At 40.5% G+C, this 9,409-nt stretch overlaps 1 pseudogene; it reads right to left on the bottom strand.

The window, feature by feature from the left end:
* Positions 1–8,110: 8,110 nt before the first annotated feature.
* On the bottom strand, positions 8,111–8,280 carry LOC132533293 (U2 spliceosomal RNA; annotated as a pseudogene).
* Positions 8,281–9,409: the final 1,129 nt, after the last annotated feature.

The raw sequence follows: 9,409 nt of genomic DNA, 5'->3' as shown, positions 1-9,409 counted from the left end.
TTTTTTTAAACTTAGGAAAGAAATGCATTCATATTCACCCAGAAGTGGATAGTTCTAAGAGACCAAGGGAGGTAGGGGCTTGTTGAATGTATCTTTTCTTTCCCCCTCTTTTTCAAAAGAAGGTAAACCTAGCAAAATTGACCATTTAAAAGTTTATTTATTTACTGGATAGAGACAGACAAATTTAAGAGGGAAGAGGAAGATAGAGTAAGGAGAGACAGCACTGCTTCACTTGACTTCACTCTTGACACTTCCCCCTGCAAGAGGGGGTCTGGCAGCTTGAAACTCTATCTTTTCGTTTTGAATTTTTGTTCTTTTACCTCAAGCATGAATGGAAGACTTGATTGGAAACAACATCTTTAAATATGAAGAAAAGTTCATCTCTTGCTGCTTTGCTTGCTTTGGTTTCATCCTCTCCCAAACGTAGAACTTTTTATTTCTTCCCACCAGGGTTATTGCTGGGACTTAGGTGCAGGCACCATGAATCCACTGCTCCTGGAGGCTTTTATTTTATTTTATTTGATAGGACAGAGAGAAATTGATAAGGGAAGGGAAGATAGAGAGGGAGAGAGAAAGACACCTGGCGACCTGATTCACTGCATGTGAAGTGACCCCCTTCCTGTAGGTGGGGAGCCAGGGGCTGGAACTGGGATCCGTGTGCAGGTCCCTTGGCTTGGTACTATGACCTCTTAACCCCGTGCGCCAACACCCAGCCCCCCAACCCTAGATTCTGAACCCGCCATGTTCAGTGATACAGCATGTACTCAAATCTTGTTTCTTAGCCAGATGAACCTTGAACCATCATTAAAGTTAAGAAAACATTCCCAGTTTCCTGACACTCCACCCTTTAGAGTATTCAAGTTTCTCTGTGTTTCCAACTATTCTCCAACTACAGAAGATACCTATTTAGTCTCTTACTTCTGCATGTGTGCAAAAAACCTTTCTTATTCTCTAGCTTCTGGGAACAAGCTTTAAAATTCATAGAGGAAATGAGTTACTCTCCTGCTGAGACTGGGCTTAGGAAGCTAACTGTCCTAGAAAGCCAGACAACCTAAAGCACCAAGGAGGAAATCACTTTGCAAAGGAGAAAAATCTCCTTGGCACTCAGATCTGCAGATCTGAGTTAGCTGATGAGCCTCTTAGCCAATGACAAATGAAGGGGAGTTTATGACAGTGACACCTGACTTGTGAGTTCATCGTGCTAACACTAAAAATCTAGGCTGGAGAATCTGAGCTCTGGGTCTTTATGACAGCCTTGCAAAAGCTGTTGACTAAGAAGGAGACTCTCTGATAATGTGGGCAGTAGGTCAGCCATCTGACAGTGCAGATAGACTCCCATTCATTCTTATTTGGCACTAGAGTATCTTATCACAGTTTTGGTAGAATATGTCCTCAATTTCCTCATAGTTTTGTGTTGTGTACACACACACACACACTAAATTTGGTCTTTGAATGACTGTCTCCTGATTTGGAATACCACCTCAACACCCTTCCTGGGCAAAGGTTCTGAGCACAAACATAGTGTCTTATCTTTGACAGGTTCAAGGCTCCCTGAGGTAGAGAGCCTATTAAAGATATGAATTTAAAAGGCACTCTTTCTCATCTACCTTGTGGCTCAAGTTAACAAGGGTTTCATTAGCCTCAGCAAATGGGTTAATTAAATTTAGCTAATTAGATTTGGTTAAAATGGGTAAATCAAACTGATTTTCCCAGTAGCTCTTTCTATCATACCAGATTTGGAATTAGAAGCCCAGACACCTGAAATGCCATGGGCCAAAATGAGCCACTGGTCTTCCCAAGATATCCCTCTGAACATGTATTCTTACGTATCTCTTGTCATATCATTTACAATGTTTTGATCTGGAGTAAGAATCTATCAACAAACAAGGCTAAGATTAAATGTAAGAGTGCTAAGAGTAGGGGGCTTATCTGCCCTAAGACCACTCTCCAGATCTGCTTAACTTTCTCAGAACAAACTGCTTACTGCAGGTGCCAAGTAGAAGCTTACATCTAAAGCAGTGTTAATTAGAAGTGAACATCTTATAAATAATCCATGCCCATACTTTTCTTACTGTACTTATATTCAGCAAAGCAAACCAAATGCACGATTGTCAGAGAAGTTCCAGAGAAAGACCTGTGGCATCTTTGACCTACTAGTGTTCAGACAAACAGATGAGTGTAGCTGCACATGGGGAAGTATTCTCCTGGCATTCTATTTCCTATCCTGACTATCCTTTTTTTTTTCTTTTTTAATTCATTTATTGATTTAATCATGATTGATAAGACCATAGGATAAGAGTGGTCCAATTCCACACCATTCATACCACCAAAGATCTGCATCATATCTCCTCCACTGAAAGCTTTTCTATTCTTTATCCTTCTGAGAACACAGAACATGGGCCTAGGATCATGATGGGGTGCAGAATATGGGAGGTCTGGCTCCTGTCATTGTTTCTCTGATGAATAAGGGCATTGGCAGGTGGATCCATACCCCTGGCCTGTTTCTTTTTCCCTAGTGGGGAGAGGTGGGGCTTCAGGTGGTGCTCCAGGTGGGGGCTCCAAGGCACACTGGTGAAGTTGTCCACTCAAGTCAGGCTGGTGTCATGTAACTTGGCAGCTGAACAACATTAAGATATAAAGCAGAAAAAATTGCTTAATAATCAGGAACCTAAAGGTAAGAATAGAGCAGATGAGATTTGAGGTCTCCATTTTGGAAAAAGCTAGGAAGTCTATTTTAAGTATATTCTAAGTAGTCCATGACTTTATTAATTTTTGCCTGAGCCCAACAGCTAACATGCAGGTAGGCTAAAGTTATTGTCTGGGGAGATGGTGTCAGAGTTGGAAATAGGACCAGAAACTTGGATCAGAAAAAAGAGTAGCTCCCAAATATGAGTAAGATGTATAAATGTCATTAACTGTAAACCCCATCGATCTGATCTGGGGCCCATATTTATTGCAGGAACATGTATAACCTCTGCATCCCTGTAGGTCTGAGCTAACATTCTATGGTCACAGCTGGGAACATCCTAGGTTGCACTCATTTCAGGACCGACTTCCTGGAGTGGCAGAACATGTTAACCCAGCCTCCCTTTGGAGAGTGAGGCAGTCCCTAACCTATCCTGATTATTCTAATGAAACACATCAATTTCAGTTGTAGCTTCCTTTTCTTTCAACTCCCACCCCCCTTTATTTCTCTTTCTATTTTGTTTGCTTTCTCTCATTCTTTTTCTCTTTGGAAAAAGTGAACAGGCTGAGAAAAAAAAAAGAAGTTGGCTTTCGTGTGTGTGTGTGTGTGTGTGTGTGTGTGTGTGTGTATGTGTGTGTGTGTGTGTGTGTGTGTGTGTGTGTGTGTGTATGTGTGTGCGTTTTAGGAGGGGGCAAATCAAGTTTGAATAATTGGAACCAATTAACTTAAGTGAAAATTTCTGAAGCTGTATTTCATTTGAGTGTTTGGCATTTTCAGGAGAAGGCTGTAATTATGTTGCTTGGAAAAATAATTGGTGGTTTGGAGCTACACAGATGTAAGGTACCCATGAAAAGAGATGTATTTTCTGAGAGTGATAGGAAACATGGTAATTCTTAGGACCAGTTCCCCAAATTCCTTTTATACTTATTTTGTCTCTTGCATCTGTTCTTGTAAAACCACAAGAGCTTAGCATAGTTTTGCAGTACTGTTCAGGGAGTAGGTTGGGGGAGTTGAAGCTAAATTTTCCATATTCATGCCCTCAAATAGACCCTCAGAGGTCCCCTGTGGGAGGGAAAGAGAAACTCAAGCCCAGTGCAATAACATACGCTTCTGGGGTCTCCATGCTCCTCAAATCTATTTTTAAAAGCATGCTTTTGTAAATTATATATAACATATAGCACATCATGAATGTATGTGTACAAAATGATGAAATGGAATCACTTCAGGCTGTGAATGTCAGTCAGTTTCTTCCTTTATCCAAGTTAGTACTGAGGGTGAGCTGGGAGACTTGGCCTGAAATCAAGCCCCTTGAATGTGAGGGTTCACATTGCTTTTTGCTCCATGACCCACCTTCAATCCCCAATAATCATGGCATAAACCCATGGGAACTTGGAGACCAATATTAATTTAACAAATGTCTCTTCTGCATTTCTTGACATTGTGATGCCATGGGAATGTAGAAACCACCTTTGTCCACCCTTCCCACATTGCCATCACCATCATAAATTGTCCACTCCCAGCCTTGGAGGTGAGGAATGCATGTAACAGTTTGAAATTGAATTTTTCAAAGTCACACTGAAGGACAAATTTTTTTAAAAAATTACTTTTACTTATTTATTGGTTAGAGACAGCTAGGAATCAAGAGGGAAGAGGGGAGACAGAGAGAAAGAGAGACAGAAAGACACCTGCAGACCTGCTTTACCACTCCTGAAGCTTCCTCCCTGCATGTGGGAAGCAGGGGCTCGAACCCAGGTCCTTGAACACTGTAACACATACACTCAACCAGGTGTACCACCACCTCACTCCAAGTCTCACTGGAATTTGTAACCAAGTTAAACAAACAAACAAACAAACAAACAAAACCTCTATACTGTATCTGATTCTTGGCTCCCCCCAAGGTCCTTTAGGAAGGGAAGTTGATGCCTCTCCCAGTCACTCATTTACTGCATCTTCCTGATCTTCCTGAAGGGCTGACCATTTCCCCTATGGAACTTCTTTCTGTATGGGGTTACCACTTTTTTTTTTTCCTCCTCCAGGGTTATTGCTGGGCTCGGTGCCTGCACCATGAATCCACCGCTCCTGGAGGCCATTTTTTTCCCCTTTTGTTGCCCTTGTTGTAGCTTCGTTGTGGCTATTATTATTGCCCTTGTTGACGCAATTCGTTGTTGGATAGGACAGAGAGAAATGGAGAGAGAAGGGGAAGACAGAGAAGGGGAGAGAAAGATAGACACCTGCAGACCTGCTTCACCGCCTGTGAAGCGACTCCCCTGCAGGTGGGGAGCCAGGGGCTCGAACCGGGATCCTTACGCCGGTCCCTGCGCTTTGCGCCACATGCGCTTAACCCACTGCGCCACCGCCCGACCCCGGGGTTACCACTTTAATACAAGCCTGTGCTTTGATGGATAACTATGCCAAGTGGCATTTGCAGTGCTCCGTATTACCAGTCTCCACAATCAGTCACAATAATAGCCTGGACCCACTTTGGCTCTTCCAAAACATGGGAATAGAAGCAAACAATAAAGAGGCATTTTTTTTTTTAAACTTGGAAGTAGTTGTGAGAAAATGAAATGTGTAAGGACAACTCTAACAACTTCCAAAGCAAAATACAGACTTAAAAATCAACCTTAAATGATAGAAATATTGAAGAGAACAAGGCATTTTCATATTAACTTCTTTATTTTTTAATTTATTTTTTATTTAAGAAAGGATAAATTAACAAATCCATAGGGTAGGAGGGGTACAACTCCACACAATTCCCACCACCCAATCTCCATATCCCACCCCCTCCCCTGATAGCTTTCCCATTCTCTATCCCTCTGGGAGCATGGACCCAGGGTCATTGTGGGTTGCAGAAGGTAGAAGGTCTGGCTTCTGTAATTGCTTCCCCGCTGAACATGGACGTTGATTGGTCAGTCCAGACTTCCAGTCTGCCTCTCTCTTTCCCTAGTAGGGTGGGTCTCTGGGGAAGCAGAGCTCCAGGGCACATTGGTGGAGTCTTCAGTCCAGGGAAGCCTGGCCGGCATCCTGATGGCATCTGGAACCTGGTGATTGAAAAGAGAGTTAACATACAAAGCCAAACAAACTGTTGAGCAATCATGGACCCAAAGCTTGGGATAGTGGAGAGGAAGTGTTAGGGGGAGGTACTCACTACAAACTTTAGTGTACTTCTGCTTTCAGGTATATATTTTGCACTTGTTTGTGGATACATGTGAACATATGGTCTCTCTCACAGAAACTGGTGTATATCTAGGTTTTGGGTCTTTGTTAGAAAGTGAACCACCTGGGATGTAATTAGATAATACTATGTTAGGAAAGGTCTCACCGGAGTAATGAAGCTGAAGGGTTGTTGTTCCACACCTGAAGTCTCTGGACACAGTCTGAGCTGAAGCATTTTCAGGTGGCGATCTTTCACTTCTTTGGTCAACTTTATTCCTAGGTATTTTATTGATTTTGCTGAAACAGTGAATGGGAGTGATTTCTGGATGTCTTCTTCGTCAGATTTAGTGTTTGCATAAAGAAATGCAACTGATTTTTGTACATTGATTTTGTAGCCTGATACCTCACTATATTGCCTAATAACTTCCAGTAGTTTTCTGCTGGATTCTTTAGGTCTTTCTATGTATACTATCATATCATCTGCAAATAGTGAGAGCTTGACTTCTTCCCTTCCCATCTGTATTCCTTTGATTTCTTTCTCTTGCCTGATTGCTATGGCAAGAACTTCCAATACTATGTTGAAGAGTAATGGTGACAGTGGACAGCCCTGTCTAGTCCCCGATCTGAGGGGGAATGCTTTCAGCTTCTGTCCATTGAGTATGATGTTGGCTATAGGTTTGCTATATATAAATTCCACTATCTTGAGGAATTTCCCATCTATTCCCATTTTTTGTAGAGTTTTGAGCATGAATGGGTGTTGGATTTTGTCAAAGGCTTTCTCTGCATCTATTGAGATAATCATGTGGTTTTTGGCTTTGCTTTTATTGATGTGGTGCATGACATTGATTGACTTACAGATATTGAACCCAGCTTGTATTCCTGGGATGAATCCCACTTGGTCCTGATGAACAATCTTTTTGATATGCTGCTGTATCCAGTTGGCCAAGATCTTGTTTAATATTTTGGCATCTATGTTCATCAGAGATATTGGTCTATAGTTTTCCTTTTTTGTTGTGTCCCTATCAGCTTTTGGTATCAGGGTGATGTTGGCTTCATAGAAGGTGAAAGGGAGTATTCCTGTTTCTTCAATCTTATGGAAAAGCTTATGAAGTATGGGTACTGTTTCCTGAAAGTTTTGTAGAATTCATTTGTGAAGCCATCTGGTCCAGGACTTTTGTTTTTGGGGAGATTCTTAATAACAGTTTCAATTTCTTTGTCTGTGATTGGTACATTTAGATTTTGTAGTTCTTCTTGGGTCAGTTTTGGAAGGGCATATGTTTCTAGGAATTGTTCCATTTCTTCCAGATTCTCTATCTTGGTGTTGTATATTTCTTTACAGAAGTTTTGAAGGATTCTCTGGATTTCTGTGGTGTCAGTTGTGATATCTCCTGCATCGTTTACAATTCTATTAATTTGAGTCTTCTCTCTTTTTTGTTTGGTGAGTCTGGCTAGCGGTTTGTCAATTTTGTTTAATCTTTCAAAGAACCAACATTTGGCTTCATTGATCTTTTGTATGGTTCTTTTATTTTAGATGTTGTTTATTTCTGCTCTAATTTTAGTGATTTCTGTCCTTCTGGTTGCTTTAGGGTTCCTTTGTTCCTCTTCCTCTAAGTCCTTGAGGTGTGCAGTAAGGTTATTCATTTGAGCTTTTTCTTGGTGTTTAATATGTGATTGTATGGCTATAAGTTTCCCTCTCAGTACTGCTTTAGCTGTGTCCCAAATATTTTGATAGGTTGTGTCTTCATTTTCATTTGCTTCCAGGAACATTTGAATTTCCTGCTTGAGTGACTCTCTGACCCAGTGGTTCTTAAGGAGTATGTTGTTTAATTTCCAAATTCTGTGACTTTTAATAATTTTCTGTTTGTTGTTAAATGTTAGTTTTACTCCACTGTGGTCTGAGAAGATATTTGGGATGATTTCGATGCTCTTGAATTTATTGATGCTGTCTTTGTGGCCTAACATGTGATCTATCCTTGAGTATGCGTTATGTGGATTTGAAAAGAAGGTGTATTCCAGTTTTTTGTGGTGGAGGAGTCTGAAAATGTCCAAGAGGTCTAGTCTGTCAATCTCTTTGTTTAATTCTCTTGTATCTTTGTTGATTCTCTGCTTTGTTGATCTCAGTGTGAGATTGGGGTATTGAAGTCTCCCACTATTATTGTATTACTATTGATGTATTTTTGAAATTCTTTCAGTAGGTGCTTGATGTATTTAGATGGTCCCTCATTGGGTGCATAGATGTTAATAATTTTTTTTTCTTTTTTTTTTTTTTTTTTGTGCACCGTTCCTGGAAGTACTGCAATACCAGGTCGATGCGTGGAGCGGACGGAGCAAGCCCCTATTCCAACTCCCTGCTCCAAAAATCCATTTAATATAATGTCCTTGGATAGAGGACGTATCAGATATTAAACTGATAAGAATGTTAATAATTTTTAAGTCTTCTTGGCTGATTTATCTAATCTTTATGTAATTTACTTGCCTATCTTTTATTACTTTATTTAATTTAAAATCTATTGTGTCTGAGATGAGAATGGCTGTTCCTGCCCTGTTTTGTGGTCTGTTAGCCTGTATGGTAGTTTTCCATCCTTTCACTTTAAGTCTGTGTTTATCTTGTTGTGACAGATGGGATTCTTGCAAGCAGCACATGGTTGGGTTATGATTTCTAATCCATCCCCCCACTCTGTGCCTTTTGATGGGTGAGTTTAAGCCAATGACATTTACTGATATTATGGATTTAATGTATTGTAGTGCCATTGTTAAAAAAATTTTTTTTTGTTTACTCTGATATATTGCAAGTATTATAGTGATGTTCTTGTTTATAAGAGGTCTTTTAGAACCTCTTTCAGGGCTGGTTTGGTGATGGTTGCCTCCTTTAACTGTTGTTTGTCTAAAAAGGTTTTGATCCCTCCATCTAGTTTGAATGAAAGTCTAGCAGGATATATTATCCTTTGTTGAAACCCTTTTTCATTCAGGGCTTGATAGATATCTTGCCATTCTCTTCTGGCTTTTAGAGTTTGAGTGGAGAAGTCTGCTGATAGTCTTATGGGTTTTCCCCTATATGTGACTTTTTGTTTCTCTCTTGCAGCCTTTAGGATACTTTCTTTATCCTTACTACTTCTCATTGTGACTATGATGTGTCTTGGTGTCTTCAGGTCTGGGTTGATTTTGTTTGGTACTCTCTGGGCCTCTTGAATCTTGATGTCCTTTCTGTTATTCAGGTCTGGGAAGTTTTCTTCTATTATTTCCTCTAGGATGTTTGCTTCCCCTTCCTCTCTTTCTTCCTCTGGCAGGCCAATTATACGAATGCTACTTCTTCTGAGATCATCCCATATGTCTCTATTGTTGTTTTCAGTGTCTCTCAATCTCTTTTTAAGCTCTTTCACCTCTTTCTTGGTTTTCTCTAACTCATCATCTGTCTGACTAATTCTGTTTTCTGCTTCTGTTAGTCTGCTTTCCCTTCCCTCAGCTTCTTTCTTCAGTTCAGCTATTTCAGCTTTCAGTTCTCTAATTGCCTCAAGATAATCAGTATTTTCCTTGGGGGGTCTCAACCGTTGTTTCCCTAATACTGCA

Source organism: Erinaceus europaeus, chromosome 15 (genome assembly GCF_950295315.1).
Source record: "Erinaceus europaeus chromosome 15, mEriEur2.1, whole genome shotgun sequence".
Classification (NCBI taxonomy): Eukaryota; Metazoa; Chordata; class Mammalia; order Eulipotyphla; family Erinaceidae; genus Erinaceus; species Erinaceus europaeus.
The sequence above is the reverse complement of the archived record's forward strand: the minus strand, read 5'-3'. Positions and strand labels throughout refer to the sequence as shown.